The sequence below is a fragment of the Peromyscus maniculatus genome, chromosome 7, assembly GCF_049852395.1.
Source record: "Peromyscus maniculatus bairdii isolate BWxNUB_F1_BW_parent chromosome 7, HU_Pman_BW_mat_3.1, whole genome shotgun sequence".
Taxonomy (NCBI): Eukaryota; Metazoa; Chordata; class Mammalia; order Rodentia; family Cricetidae; genus Peromyscus; species Peromyscus maniculatus.
In genome coordinates this window covers 33487289-33503610 of record NC_134858.1, presented here as the reverse complement: position 1 = coordinate 33503610, position 16322 = coordinate 33487289, and the positions used below count along the sequence as shown (strand labels likewise).

The 16322-nt window shown below is 40.7% G+C and overlaps 1 long non-coding RNA gene across 2 annotated transcripts; it reads left to right on the top strand.

Moving 5' to 3' along the window:
• The first annotated feature begins 816 nt into the window (after positions 1-816).
• On the top strand, positions 817-14639 carry LOC143274223 (uncharacterized). 2 transcript variants are annotated; one of them, XR_013052688.1, is made up of 4 exons: positions 817-1605; positions 1688-1779; positions 2049-2185; positions 14065-14639. It is a non-coding gene; the product is annotated as an uncharacterized LOC143274223 (long non-coding RNA). The 2 variants fall into 2 exon arrangements; XR_013052687.1 differs by lacking the exon at positions 14065-14639 and adding an exon at positions 2422-2923.
• The last annotated feature ends 1683 nt before the right edge of the window (positions 14640-16322 follow it).

Genomic DNA, 16322 nt, shown 5'->3' with positions numbered 1-16322 from the left:
TCTTGCCAACTATCAACTTTCCACATGGCTTCTCAATGCACACATCATTTTGATTAACTTTCCCTTCTCATATACCCCCCCCCTCATTTCTCTACTCTCACACCTGGGTAACATTTCCCTCTTGCCAGTATTCCCTGCTCTCTGACTTCATATCACCTCCATTCTGCGGTTCCACCTCCCTTGAGGCATCTTTCACTCTGATGATCCTCAACTAGTTTCCTGGATTGTTTTAAAAATATTTATTTTATTTTTAATTGTGCATAGGTGTGTATGTGAGTGCAGGTGCCTGTGGAGGTTAGAAGAGGGTGTTGAATCCCCTGGAGCTTGTGGTTGTGGTTGTGAGCTGCTTGATGTGGGCACTGGAGAACAAATTCAGGTCCTCTTAAAAGCAGTATGTGCTCTTAACTGCAGGCCCATTTCCTGCCTTCTAAGAGTTTTCCAAGTTAAACTCACAAACATAAAGGATGGACGCTGGGATCTGCATATGAAAGAGAGAACACAGGTTTGCCTTTCAGGCTTGAGTTGCCTTGCTCAGGATAATTTTGCCAGTTCCATCTATTTACCTGCAAGTTTCATAGTTTTGTTTTTCCTTACAGTGGAATAAAATTTCATTGTGTTTACTTAAAATATTTTTCATTAACCATTCTTCCATTGATGGATGGCTGTTTTTTTTTTTATTGCTGTTGTTGTTGGTATGTTTGTTATTAAATAGATCTAGGGTTGGTGAGATGGCTCAGTGGTTAAAGGGACTTGCCCCATGAGCCTTGTGCCATGGATTCAATCCCTGGAACTCATATAAAGGTGGAAGTGGAAGGAGGGGAGAGAACTGACTCCATAAAGTTGTCCTCTGACTTCTACATGCTGTAGCATGTGTGCATGAACACACACACACACACACACACACACACACACACACACACACACTGTGCACATACACAGATACCTAATAAAAATAAATGTATTCTTCATAAGGTATAGAAAAAGCATAGTTTCGTTGGTGGCGGAAATGTTTTCACAAAGTGACCTTGTTGAGTAGTTCAATGAGGCTGGTGGTGAGTGGCAGATGGAGGAACGGGATCTCAGTGTGGACAGATTGCCTGAGAGATCATGGAACGAAGAGAAAGAGCCTCAGGTGTTGTTCCAATGCAACGCCTCAGTTTGTTGGAATCTGCCCAGTGCCCAAGGATATCTACTGATGACCCGGGGAGAAAAGAACAACTTCTTCTCCATCAGGGGTTGAAGTAGTGGTCAGTTAAAAACAGCCTATCTCATTGTCTCAGCTAAGCAAGGAACACAGCTTTGTACAACAAGGAAAAAAACAAAGAACAAAACCAAAACAAAACTAAGTTTCTACTTTTATGGATGATATGCGGGACAAAAATCATCTGGATAATATGTACCTATCCAAGAAAGAACACACATGTTTCTTTGGGGATCACTCACGTGCAATTTCTTCTGTCGTGAGACTACACAGTGCTCAGACTGTCAAGAACCCCAGAATTGTCCCTCGTCTCAACTTCCACAGAGTTCCTTCCTCTTGTGCTGAGGACAGGGGAAGATATTAATGACAGTGAAGTGGCTAGGAGGGAGGTCTGGATTCCAAAGGTGAAAAAAAAACCACAATAATTTATTTATTGTTCCTATGATAACATAAAGATTAAATGAAATTATCTGAATTTTCCAATAGAATGTACCAATAAACCTGGATGTCTCCTGAGAACAATTTCTAAAGGTGGCCTTAGTTAAGAAGAAACGAGGGTCTCTTCCACTGTTTCCATGGTAAGTTCAGTGGACTTAGTTAAGGAGAATCAAGGGGCTCCTCCACTGTTTCCATGGTAAGTTCAGTGGGAAGGGGAGGCCACAACCAGACACCTCTGCACAGCCTGCTAGCAGTTGTCTTGTGAGTTTCTATTTGTTTCCTTTCCATAACTTCAGTGACTTCATTAACATTCTTTACTAGAATTGCTCTGAATTCCTTTAGTCTTCAACTTTAGGTTGTGATCAAAGAAGAAATTTATCAGACGAGTAACCTTATGTATTACCTTAAGGCAGGACAGTTCTTCAAATTTTCTGCTTCATTGAAAAGTCTGCCTGATACTCTAGGCCTGTAGGCTGAAGATGGAAGCCCCAACATGGAAAATAACTTTGGGTGATTGTCCAGGCACTCAAATATCTCTATTGTTAGGTAAGATTTTATCCTGCTGTAGTCTTGGATGAAGTTGAAGCCTAGATAATTATACTTGCAATTTTCCTTAATTAAGAAAGTAAATTAGGTATAAAACTTTGGAGTCACTGAGATGGGATGGATGGTGGAATGTTTCCTCTGAATTTGCTAAATACCAATGGATTGAATATTGTAAATGTAATTATTGATAACTTTTTTTTTGTACTATGTAGTTGTCTTCCTTTCTTAATTTATAGTTTCTGGAAACACTCTCACAGACTTACCCTCCTCAGTCAAATCAACTTGACAATCAAGATTAGCTATTGAAAGCATGGAATATCCAACCCTTTAGCAGAAACAAGTATGTCTGTGAAATCATTGACAATGAAACAGAACACCCAGTCATTGATTAAAGGACACACAAACCTAAAAAAAAAATGACAAAAATTCCAGAAATCCAATTGATGTGAGAGAGGAGAGATACTGCAGGTGAGGGACGTCGAGATCATGATGGGAGGATGTAAAGATGATGGACCACACTAGTGGAAGCCCATGAACTGTGGACTGGTGGCTGTGGAGCCCCCATGGGACTGGACTAGGCCCTCTGGACACAGAAGTCGGTTGTTTGGCTCGAACTGTTTTGGGGGCAACCAGGCAGGGGTATCGGGATCTAGGCTTCTGGGAATCCGCTGCCTGTGGTGTGACACCTTGCACAGCCTTGGTGCAGTGGGAAGGGGCTTGGACCTGCCTAGGCTCAGAGAGCTGGGCTCTGCTGATTCTCCATGGGAGACCTCCATTTGGGGGATGTGGGGATGCGAGGTGGCTTGGGAAAGAGGGTTGGGGGATGGGAGGAGGGTGGAGGGGGTCTGTGGAAAGCATGAAGAGTGAGTAAAAAATTTCTTAATAAAGAAAAATAAAATAAAATAAACCCATAAAAAATGACAAAAACAAAAACAACTGGAACCCAGGCCAACAAAAAGAAGATAAGGATAGAGATTTGAACTAAAATAAATGAAACATTAAATGGGAAAACAATAGGGGGTGGACATGATGGCTTACCGATTAAATGCACACACTGTTCTCACAGAACCCAGGTTGGGTAGCTCACATTCTTCTGTAACTATAGCTTCAGGGGATCCAGTGTACTCCTCTGGCCTCCAAAGGCACAACATTTTTATACACGCCCTATATATGTGCACATAATTAAAAACAAATGAACAAACTTAAGAAGTCAGTGAAAGTAAACATTGGTTCTTTGAATAAATCAATGTTGAAAGACTTTCAGCACAGCTCATGAAGATACAGAAAGAGGGAGAGAAATGTAAAATTGCTAACTTTGAGAATTAAAAATGGCATATTATTTCTGACTTTGCAGAAGCAGAAAGGACTATAAAGGAATATGAACAACAATCATATACAAACAAATTAGATAATTAGGTGAAATAAACATGTTCCTTGAAAGATGAAATTGCCAAATTTACTCAAAATTATGCTTAAATTTGAATTGATCTTCAACAAGTAAATATTCCCAACTAATAATCAAAAGAGTTTTTACAAAAAAGTTCAGCCTTAGACAGTTCCATTGGCGGATTCCACCAGATGCTTAATGAAAACTGAGCATCAACCCTTCAAAAACTCAAAAGTACAGACAAGTGGGGAAGTCTTCCCAATTCATTCTATAGGGACAGTGTGGTCTCACTCTTAAACCACGAAAAAAATTATAGTAAAACAAAACTAAATTTCAGTAACATTAGTTAATATAGCTATAATAAGTATAATCAAAATATCTATAAACTTGATTATTAATTTTAATACATTATTAAAATTTTATTAAATCCCTTTTGATAAAAAGGGATTTATCACCAGGTTAATTCTGGATATAAAATTCATCATGCAATCTGTCTTATTGCTAGAATAATTACATTAATAGAATACACACATGAGTAGGATAAACACAGCAGCAACAGCAGAAATAGATGAATGTCCTGTAAAGGGTCTTGAGGTTTGTGGCCCAGAACACTGGAACACACACTCTTCCCTCAACTCACTAGCATTCTTGGAGTTTTTCTCCCTTAATGAACTGACTCAAATTCTGTTTCTTGAAGAAGAAGAAGAGGAGGAGGAGGAGGAGGAGGAAGAGATGGAAGAGGAGGAAAAGGAGGAGGAAGGAGAAGATGAAGAAGGAGGAGGAGAGAAGTGGGGTGTAGCACATAAATAAGTAAGGACAGGTACATTGCAAAGGGTATGGAGTCAACTTCACAACAGCCTCACTTCCCTCACACAGAGACAACATAGCAGAGATGGAAGGAGGGAGAGGAGAGGAGATAGGGGAGAGGATAAAGGAGAGAGAGTAGAGGGGAGACTGGGAAGGGATGAGTATGAATCTCCTTCTGGGGACAGGAAGGTTGACTGAGAACATGCCCCAACAGAGCCCTGCATTAAACCAGCCCCTATGACTCAAACCCCAGGTCTGAGTATTCCATGTCCAGAACTAGGACAAAACTCTCAACACTGGGCTCAGGCCAGTGTCCATAGACCCCAGGACAAGGCTGGTCCCCAGACTTTGGGATTGATCCAACACCAGGGGGTCCTTTGGCCTCAGGCCAGCCCCTGTGGACCTATACTCCAGATTAATATTTATGACCCATGTAATCATTGATCTATTTGTCGCTGGAGATGTTTAACCTGCAAGGTATAGTATTTTATATGAAGAGAATCAAATTCTTTTAATGTCTAGCTTCTTTAACTCCGTGTAATATAATATTTTCATCCTAGAGGAAGGAAAAACATAAACTTACTGTATGCATAATTCTACAAAAAATGTTCATAGAAACTTCATCTGTATCAGCTTCAGTTCTCTGGGAAGAACACTGGTTTTCTCAAATGGTGAATGTGTAAATGTGTAAATGAGCAGTGGTTTAATGGAAGATTATCCAACAACAAAAGAGAATGAATGAGCCAGGCGGTGGTGGTGCACGCCTTTAATCCCAGCACTCGGGAGGCAGAGCCAGGCGGATCTCTGTGAGTTCGAGGCCAGCCTGGGCTACCAAGTGAGTTCCAGGACAGGCACAAAGCTACACAGAGAAACCCTGTCTCGAAAAACCAAAAAAAAAAAAAAAAAAAAAAAGAGAGAGAGAGAGAGAGAATGAATGATTGATAAATTCAACCAGAGTATCATACAGAATTATGACTATGTATTGTGTGATTATACCCATGGAATAGTCTCAGAATGTCAAATTATATGAGTGGCAAACACCAGTGCTCTGGAGCTGAGTGGAAAGACTGAGTGTAACACCACAGAGTTTCTTGGCTATGATGGGCAGCACTTGTCTTGCTTTGGGAGGACTTTACACATATAACACATATGATAAAATTCCACAATGATACATGATAAAGGAGTATATGTCCAACTGACAACACACAAGTAGGTTTACATTTAACACTGTGGTGTATCTGTTTCCCAGTTTAGAAAATTCTTCATGATGATTGAAGGAGGCATTGTTGAGAAAGCTACATACATGAAAGGAGCACAAAAACTCTTTGTCAACTTTTTGCACTTCTTTTCTTCTTCTTTTTTCTTTCTTTCTTTTTCTTTTTTTGAGACAGGCTTTCTTTGTGTAGCCTTGGCTGTCCTGGAACTAACTCTGTAGACCAGGCTGGCCTCGAACTCACGGAGATCCTCCTGCCTCTGGTTTCTGAGTGCTGGGATTAAAGGCATGTGCCACTACCACCAGGCGACTTTTGTAATTCTTAAGAAATTTAAAAATCAACTTTAAAAAATTGATGCATTTATATTGAATTCTTGGCCAACAGTCATGATCTGTTTCTCAATTTATCTTGACTATTCTTGTCCCTGTTACTTACCCCCCAGAGAACTTGTCCAGCTTAGATTTTTTCGTAGATCCTCGGGACATTGTTCCAGGAACAGCCTGGAATGCTGTTAGGACCCGAACATCCATTTCTTGGGGTCTCAAACTGAAGACATTTTGATAATAAAATCCAGATGGGCAGCAGGTGAGAGACAAAATACTTAATCAGGCAAGAATTGGGACCAGACACACTCAAACAAGCAGCGCTAGATAGAAGTCTCCACAGCATTCAGAGGTGGGTGGAGATGGGGAAAGAAGCTGTGAGTATATTCGGGAGATACAGTCAAACCAAAGAAAAGCAAAACATCTCTGTCCCTCCAAAGACTGAAACATGCATCCAAAAGATACAGCCTTTTCTTCTAGACTAAGAAATGGCCTGAGCACATATTATGTTCAGATGCACTACCTAAAAAGTAAAACTAGTTTGCTCAGTGCTGGGTCAAACTCAAGGTCTATATATGCCAGTGGAGTTCCCCATCACCGTGCAATGCTCCCAGCCCTAGACAGTGAGTTAGTTTCTCTCTCTCTCCATCCCATAGAATGGTCTAATGTACCTCCAGTTACTCTTCCAGTTCGGTTTATTTCTGTTACACTTGGATTGGCTGCCACCAAGTACTCAGGTCTCTATAGTTCTAAAGTTAATGTAATAATCAAAGAATTAATATTGGAAGCCTATGGAAACATCTATTTTTTTCTTTTTTTAAATTTTATTTATTTTATTTTACAATACCATTCAGTTCTACATATCAGCCACGGGTTCCCCTATTCTCCCCCCTCCAACCCTCTCCCCTTACCCCCACCCACCCCCCATTCCACCTCCTCCAGGGCAAATCCTCCCCCGAGGACTGCGATCAACCTGGTAGACTCAGTCCAGGCAGGTCCAGTCCCTTCCTCCAAGACTGAGCCAAGCATCCCTGCATAAGTCCCAGGTTTCAAACAGCCAACTCATGCAATGAGCACAGGACTTGGTCACATTGCCTAGTTGCCTCCCAAACTGATCGAGCCAAACAACTCTCACACCTATTCAGAGGGCCTGATCCAGCTGGGGGCCCCTCAGCCTTTGGTTCATAGTTCATGTGGGAAACATTTATTTTATTGTGAACTTAGTTTTGACCATCATATTTTCCATCTGTTTGCTATTCTGTTTCTTATCCCACCTCTTGTCACTCACTGCCACCACTCTGGCTTTATAATGTGTGGTTTGGTTTAGAAGTAGTTTGGATTTCTGAAAGTGAGTGAGAGAAATAGTCTTCTGAGGGAGAAGCATGCAAAATGATTATCCAGTGCCAAATGGTCAACTCTGAAAACACATATACAAGTAACATTGTACAGATCAAGCAGGTTTTACTTTATATATTTAGGAGTGTGTGTGTGTGTGTGTGTGTGTGTGTGTGTGTGTGTGTGTGTGTGTCCCACTTACTTTCAACATTTCTTAGGTGTCTGTCATTCTTTGTGTAGGACTGAGGCCTCATGGGCTTTCCCCTATCCACATTAGCATATCTATTACTGTTATTCTTGTTCAGTTCACACTGAGGCAGCCATATTGTTGAGAATTTATGGGTGGAGCTTCAGACATTCCCAGGAAACACAATATCACAGAAAACTCTCCACTGTCTGGCTTCTACAGTCTTCCTGCTGCCTCTTCCACAATGATCCCTGAGCCTCACAGGCAGGAGTTATGTTGTAGATGGATGCATCAGTTGGAGCTGGCCTCCACAAGTCTGCATTTTGAGTAGTTGTGGCTTTCTGTAATGGTCTCTGTCTGTTGCAAAGGGAAGTTTCCTTGATAAGGGTTGAGGCTTGCACTTATCTGTGGGTAGAAGGACAAATATTTAGAATGTAATTAGGGGTTATGTTGGTCTTGTAAAGTGGTGGGTGTAGGTTCTCTTCCTTGATCCATGAATTCAGTAGTTCTGGGAAGCTGGCTAGGCTTCTAGGACTAGTCATGACTTCCTCCCCTGAAGCCTCTATGTAGCTGTTTGGTACCATGAGAACTAATTTTCAGGGAAGAGGCTTTTGGGTCAGCTTCAGTTCAAGAGCCTCTGAGCCCTGTATCTGAAGTGCATGGTGTCTTCAGCAATAGGGACACCTTTCACTTCAGGGACATCCAAGGACTATAGCAATGGCTTGTAGTGTTTGGGGGAGTTTTTGGACAATCTTGACCAACAATTTTAAAGAGGGGTTATGATGTGTGTTGTTACATAGATTTTGGCAGGAAGCATTGTCAGTCCAGATGGGAAAATTTCATTTAAACTATATATGCCTATTTATACGTGCCCTTATGTGTAATATAGGTATTTTCAGGTAGATAATAATATGATTCCTTATGACTTTTTCAGACATTCTTACTGTTATTTACCCCCTCCCTTCTTCTTTTTGCATTTTCTCTCTCCCTCTCCCTAATTAGAATCTCCACTTTCTATTTCCCAATCAGACCACTTGTGTCTTGCTATTCCTATTTTCTGTGGCTTCTCAAGTCCCCGTCCCCCTCCAGCAATGGTCCTCTATTACTTTCTTGGTTTCTGTGGTTACTTCAGGGTATGTACTCACATCTGAAGATTTGGAGCTAGCAGCCTCAGATGAGAGCACACATGCAGCCTTTGTGTTTCTGTGTATGAGTTACCTAACTTGATATAATCTTTTAGAGCTCCTATTTTACCTGCACATTCCATGTTTTCAATTTTTTTTTTACAGCTGAATAGCAGTCTATGGTGTATACACAACACATTTTCATTGCCTATTCATTGCTTGATGGGTTTAGGTTGTTTCCATTTAGCTATTGTGAATAGAGCAGCAATGAAAATGGCTGACAAAGTATCTGTGCAGTAGGATGCTGAGTGCTTTGGGCATATGCCAGCAAGTGGAAGAGTTGGGTCTCCTGGTAGATTCATATTTAGGTTTAGAGGATTCTCCACACTGATTTACAGAGTAACTGCACCACTGTGACATCCCACCAACAGTGAATGAGGGTTGCCCTTCCCCCAAATCCATGCCAGCACATGTTGGTTCTTTTGTTGATCTTTGCCACGCTGACAGGTAAAATGAAATACCAAAATTATTATTTTTTTATCTTATTTTATTTTATTTTACAATACAATTCAGTTCTACATATCAGCCATGGATTCCCTTGTTCTCCCCCCTCCCGAACCCTTCCCCTTCCCCCCAGGCCACCCCCATTCCCACCTCCTCCAGGGCAAATCCTCCCCGGGGACTGATATCAACCTGGTAGACTCAGTCCAGGCAAGTCCAGTCTCCTCCTCCTAGGCCGAGCCAAGCGACCCTGCATAAGCCCCAGGTTTCAAACAGCCAACTCATGCAATGAGCACAGGACCTGGTCCCACTGCCTGGATGCCTCCCAAAGAGATCAAGCCAATCAACTGTCTCACCCATTAAGAGGGCATGATCCAGTTGGGGGCCCCCCAACCATTGATTCGTAGTTCATGTGTTTCCATTCATTTGGCTATTTGTCCCTGTGCTTTATCCAACCTTGGTTTCAACAATTCTCACTCATATAAACCCTCCTCTTTCTCAATAATTGGACTCCCGGTGCTCCACCCGGGGCCTAGCCGTGGATCTCTGCATGCAGATCCTTCAGTCATTGGATGGGGATTCTAGCACGACAATTAGGGTGTTTGGCCATCCCATCAGCTGAGTAGGTCAGTCCCGGCTGTCTCTTGACCACTGCCAACAGTCTATTGTGGGGGTATCTTTGTGGATTTCTGTGGGCCTCTCTAGCACTTTGCTTCTTCCTATTCTCATGTGGTCTTCATTTACCATGGTCTCCTATTCCTTGTTCTCCCTCTCTGTTCTTGATCCAGCTGGGATCTCCCACTCCCCCAAGCTCTCTTTCCCTCGACCCTTGCCCTTCATTACCCCCACTCATGTCCAGGATATCCATGTAGATTGCATCCATTTCTCTGTCATTAGACTATCCCTGTGTCTTTCTTGGGGTCCTGTTTTCCATGTAGCCTCCCTGATGTTGTGAGTAGCAGTCCAGTCATCCTTGTTTCACCTCTAGTATCCTCCTATGAGTGAGTACATACCATATTTGTCTTTCTGAGTCTGGGTTACCTCACTCAGGATGATTTTTTTCTAGATGCATCCATTTGCCTGCAAACCTCATGATATCATTGTTTTTCTCTGCTGAGTAGTATTCCATTGTGTATATGTGCCACAATTTATTTATCCATTCTTCAGTTGAAGGGCATCTAGGTTGTTTCCAGGTTCTGGCTATTACAAACAATGCTGATATGAACATAGCTGAGCAAGTGCTCTTGTGGTATGATTGAGCATTTCTTGGGTATATGCCCAAGAGTGGTATAGCTGGATGTTGGGAGAGATTGATTCCCAATTTTCTAAGAAAGTGCCATATTGATTTCCAAAGTGGTTGTACCAGCTTGCATTCCCACCAGCAGTGGATGAGAGTTCCCCTAGTTCCACATCCTCTCCAGCATAAGGTGTCTTCAGTGTTTTTGATCTTAGCCATTCTGACAGGCATAAGGTGGTATCTCAGAGTTGTTTTGATTTGCATTTCCCTGATAATTAGGAATGGTAAACAATTCCTTAAATGTCTTTCAGCTATTTGAGCTTCCTCTGTTGAGAATTCTGTATTTAGTTCTATAGCCCATTTCTAAATTGGACTGTTGAGCATTTTGATGTCTAATTTCTTGAGTTCCTTACATATTCTGGATATCAGTCCTCTGTCAGATGTGGGGTTGGTTAAGACCTTTTCCCATTCTGTAGGCTGTCGCTTTGCCTTTGTGACCTATCCTTTGCTCTACAAAAGCTTCTCACTTTCAAGAGGTCCCATTGATTGATTGTTTCTCTCAGTGTCTGTGCTACTGGTGTTATATTTAGGAAGTGATCTTCTATGCCAATGCGTTCAAGACTACTTCCTACTTTCTCTTCTAGCAGATTCAGAGTAGCTGGATTTATGTTGAGTTCTGTGATCCACTTGGACTTAAGTTTTGTGCACAGTGACAGATATGGATCTATTTGCAGCCTTCTACATGTTGATATCCAGTTATGCCAGCACCATTTGTTGAAGATGCTTTCCTTTTTCCATTGTACACTTTTGGCTTCTTTGTCAAAAATTATATGTTCATAGGTGTGCAGATTAATATCAGGTTCTTCAATTTGATTCCATTGGTCCACATGTCAGTTTTTATGCCAATACCAAGCTGTTTTTATTACTGTGGCTCTATAGTAGAGCTTGAAGTCAGGGATCGTGATGCCTCCAGAGGTTGTTTTTTTCCCAGCTTTTTATTCTTAGGTAGTGTCTATCTTTGAATTTGACATATGTTTCTTGTATGCAACAGAAAGATGGGTCCTGCTTTCATATCCATTCTGTAAGCCTGTGTCTTTTTATAGGTGAATTAAGTCCATTGATATTAAGGGATATTAATGACCAGTGATTGTTCATTCCTGTTATTTTTTGGTGGTAGTGTGTGTGTACTTCTCTTCTTTGAGGTTTACTACTGTGGCTTTATCTATTGCCTGTGTTTTTGAGGATGTATCTGACTTCCTTAGGTTGGAATTTTCCTTCTAGTGCTTTCTATAGGGCTGGGTTTGTGGATAAGTATCATTTAAATCTGGCTTTGTCTTGTTCACTCCATCTATGATGATTGAAAGTTTTGCTGGATATATTAGTCTAGGCTGGCATCCATGGTCTCTTAGTGTCTGCATTATATTTGTCCAGGTCCTTCTGGCTTTCAAAGTCTCCATTGAGAAATCGGGTGTTTTTCTGATGGGTTTGCTTTAAAAGTCACTTGGCCTTTTTCCTTAGCTGCTCTTAATATTCTTTCTTTATTCTGTACATTTAGTTGTTTAATTACTATGTGGTGAGGGGACTTTTTTGGGGGGTCTAGTCTGTTTGGTGTTCTATAGGCTTCTTGTATCTTCATAGGCATTTCCTTCTTTAAGTTGGGAAAGTTTTCTTCTATGATCTTGTTGAATATATTTTCTGTTTCTTTGAGTTGGTATTCTTCTCCTTCTTTTATCTCTATTATTCGTAGGTTTGGTCTTTTCATGGTGTCCCAAATTTCTTGGACATTTTGGTTCATGACTTTGTTGGCTTTAGTATTTTCTTTGTCTGATGAATCTATCTCTTCTACCGTATCTTCAACACCAGAGAAACTCTCTTCCATTTCTTGCATTCTGTTGGTTATACTTGCATCTGAAGTTCCCTTTCATTTACTCAGATTTTCTATTTCCAGCATTCCCTCTGTTTGTGTCTTCTTCATTTTTTTTCTATTTCCCTTTTCAGGTCTTGAACTGTTTCCTTCGTTTGTTTCATTGCTTTTTCATTATTTTCTTTCAGCGCTTTATTGTTTTCTTCCAGGACTTTATTGTTTTCTTCTACTTTACTTGTCCTTTCCTCTAGTTTTTAATAGTGTTCTTCCCATTTTTTGTCTTTTCCTCTATATAAGCCTCTACCTTCTTCATGATGTTATTCTTAAGGCTGTTTTCTTCTGCTTCTTCCAATTTTTGATGTTCATGTCTAGATGTTGGAGAAGTGCTAGGTTCTGGTGATGCTGTATTGCTCTTCATTTTGTTGTACGTACTTCTGCCTTGATGTCTGCCCATCTCCTTGTGATTTGTTCTTGGTCTTATCAGCATACTTGGTCCATACAGAGCTGACAGATTCAGGAAGTCTTTCTCTCTTGTCCAGATGGGAGCTCTCTTGTCCAAATGGGAACTCCAGGGCAGAATGGGAGCTCTTGTCTAGATGGGAAGTTCAGGGCAGGATGGGAGCTCTTGTCCAGACAGGAAGTCCTGGGCAGGATGGGGGCTCTTGTCCAGAAGGGAAGTCCAGGGCAGGATGGGTGCTGGGGGTCAGTCTCTAAGTCTCAGGAAGTGGCTGGAGTCTCGGGCAGATGGGTGTTGGAGGAGGGTGTGGAGATTGCAGGGTCTGCCGGGGGTCTTGGAGAAGGGTATCCTGGTAGGGCTAGGAGGGAACCTGCCCAGTGGCCAGAACCTGGGGCCAAGTTGGGCAGGTCTTCCCCGGAGTGGCTGGTGCCCAGGGATGGGATCTAGGCTGAGCCCAGACACTCACCTCTTGTTCAGAAGGGAAGTCCGGGGGCAGCAAAATATCAAAATTATTTTAATTGCCAGGCATGATTGAACATTTTCTGAGCTATTTCTTTGCCAGTTTTTTCTTCTTTGGAGAACTCTCTGCTCAGGTTCCAGGCCCAGTTTTGGAATAGGTTGTTTGTTCCTTTGGTGGTGGTGGTGGTGGTGGTGTGTGTGTGTATGTGTGTGTGTGTGTGTGTGTGTGTGTGTGTGGTATATATGTGTATTTGTTCTTGTGTGTTTGCATGTATATGTGTGTACAGTGTGAGTGTGTATGTGTATGGTGTGAGTGTGAATGTGTGTATGTGTGTGTTCTTCATATATTCTGGATATTTGTCAGATGTATAGCTGTTAAAAATTCTTTTCTAATCTTTGGCCTCCTCTTCACCTACTTGATTTTTTCCTTAGTTTTATGGAAGCTTTTTAATTTTATGAATTTATTTGTCTCTTGTTGGCCTCAGTTCTTGGACAAATTGAGTCCTATTCAGAAAGTTCTTTTCCACAGCTCAATCTTGTAGGATGCTGCCTATGTTTTCTTCTAGCAGTTTTGGTGTTTCAGCTTTCACATTACTTCTTTGATCCATTTGGAGTTGGAGTTTTCTCAAGGTGATTGATACAGGTCTAATTTCATTCCTCTGCGTGTGGACATTCAGTTTTCCTGGTACCATTTGTTGAAAATGTTTTTTCCAGCTTTTGGCATATTTGTTAAATATTAAATAGCAGTATTTATATGAACTCATATTTAGGTCTTTAAATTTGTTCTGTTGGTCTATATGTCTGCTTTTGTACCAGTACCATATTGTTTTTACTATGGCTCTGTAACATATTGTATGAGATCTGGAATGGTAATTTCTCCAGCATTGTTCTTTTTGTTCAGGATTGTTTTGGCCATCCAGAGTCTTTTTTTTTTTTTTTTTGGTTCCATTGGAATTTTAGCATAGTTTTTTTTTTTTTTTCTAGCTCTGTGAAGATCAAGAAGGGGATTTTGATTGAGATAGCACTGAGTCTGTAAATAACTACAGGTAAGTGTTCATTTTCACATTTATTATTTCTACAAATCCATGAGTATGGGATATATTTTCATTGTCTTTTTCTAGATCTTTCTTCGAAGGTTTAAAGTATTCATCGTAGAGGCCCTTCACTGCCTTGGTTGAGTTTATTCCTAGATATTTTATATTTGTTGAGACTATTCTGAATGGGAGTGTGCCCATGATCTCTTTCTTTCTATGTTTGTTGTTAGTATATAAAAAAGTTGTTAGTTTGTGGAAGTCCTGCCATATTGTTGAATTTGTTTATTGTTTCTGGAAGTTTTCTGGGAGAATATTTGGGATTTCGAATGTATAAGATGTCGTCTGCACATAGAGACAGTTTCATTTCTTTCCTAGTGGCAGCCTCTCAGTTTTCTTCTCCAGCCTCGTTGCTCCATCTGGTGTTTTAAACACAGAATTGAAAAGCAGTGGGGACAGTGGGTATCCTTGTCTTGTTCCTGACTTCAGCGTGATTGCTTCAAGCTTTTCCCCACTTAGGATAATGTCAGCCGTGGGTGGCTTTTATTATATTCAGATATGTTCCTCTAGCCCGATATTTTCTAGAACTTTTATCATGAAGATGTGTTGGATTTTGTCAAAGGATTTTTATGCATAGTCATGTGACTTTTTCCCTTTACGTCCACTTATGTGGTCTATTAAATTTATTCATTTGCATATGTTGAACCATCCCTGAATTTCAGAGATAAAGTCCACTTGGTCATAGTGAATAATCTTTTTGACGTATGTCTAGATTCTGTTTGCAAATATTTTACTGAGGATTTTTTAACCCTATGTTTATCAGCAATATGACCTACAGTTCTCCTTTTGTTGTTGTATTACCTGGTTTTTGAAGAAGAGTGATACTCGCTTTCTAGAAGGAATTTGGGAGTACTCCTTCTGTTTCTAAATTTTTTTAAATTGGCTCCAGTTCCTTGAAAGTCTGGTAGAATTCTGCTGTGAATCCATCTGATCCTGGATTTTTTTTTAAAGCCAGAGGCCTATTATTACTATTTGAGTCTCCTGATAGGTCTGTCTAAGTCGCTGATTTCCTCTTGATTTAATTTTGCTAGGTTGGCTGAATATAGAAAATTATCCATTTCTTTCAGGTTGTCTAGCTTATTGTAGTACAGGTTTTCAAAAACATTCCCCTATAATATTCTGAGTTTCCTTGGTGTCTGTTGTGATGATTCCTGGTACATTTCTGCTTCTGTTCATTTGGTCCTTGCTTTTTTCTTCTGATCAGTTAGGCCAAGGGTCTGTCAATATTGTTTAGCTTCTCAAAGAAAGAAAGGTTTAGGTTCACTGATTCTTTGTATTGTTGTCTTTGTTTCTATTTCATTAATTTCTGCTCTGATTTTCATTATTTCTTGCTGTCAACTGGGTTCAGGTTTGGTTTGTTCTTTTTCTTCCAAATGTTTATTAAGTCATTTGTTTATTTTCTTCTGATTTTTCTAGCATAGGCACTTAGAACTTTAAATTTCCCTACAGGAACTGCTTTCAATGGGTCTCAGAAGTTTGCTGTGCTGTGTTTTCATTTTCATTTACTTTCAGAAAATTTTTCATTTTTTCTTTGATCCACTCATCATTCAATAATAAGCTGTTTAATTAGGCAGAGTTTGGGAATCCTGCAGAGGAGGAGAAAGGAGTATTGATGCCAGAAGGATCAAGAACACCACAGATAGGTTTACACAATCAACTAACCTGGGCTCATGGGGGCTTGCAGAGACTGCACTGATAACCTGGGAGCTTGCATGACTGACCTAAGCACTATGCATATATGTTACAGCTATGTAGCTTGGTCCTTTTATGGAACTCCTAACAACAGAAACAGAAACTGTCTCCAACTCTTTTACTGGCTTTGGGGACCCTACTTCTCATACTGGGTCGACTTGCCCAGCATATGGGGAGGTGCTTAGTCTTACTGAAACTAGATATGCATGTTTTATTGATACTCATAGGAGACCTGCCCTTTCCTGGATGGAGACAGAAGAGGAGGGGATTAAGAGGGGGAGAGGGGGATGGAGGAAAGGAATTGGGAGGGGAGGATGTGTGTGGGGGAGGCTGCAGCCTGGATGTAAAATAAATAGCTGAATAAAAAAATGAGGTGTTTAATCTTGAATTTGTATATTTACTATAGATCTGTTTGTTACCAATTTTAAGTTTTATTTCATGACAGTCAAATAGGATACA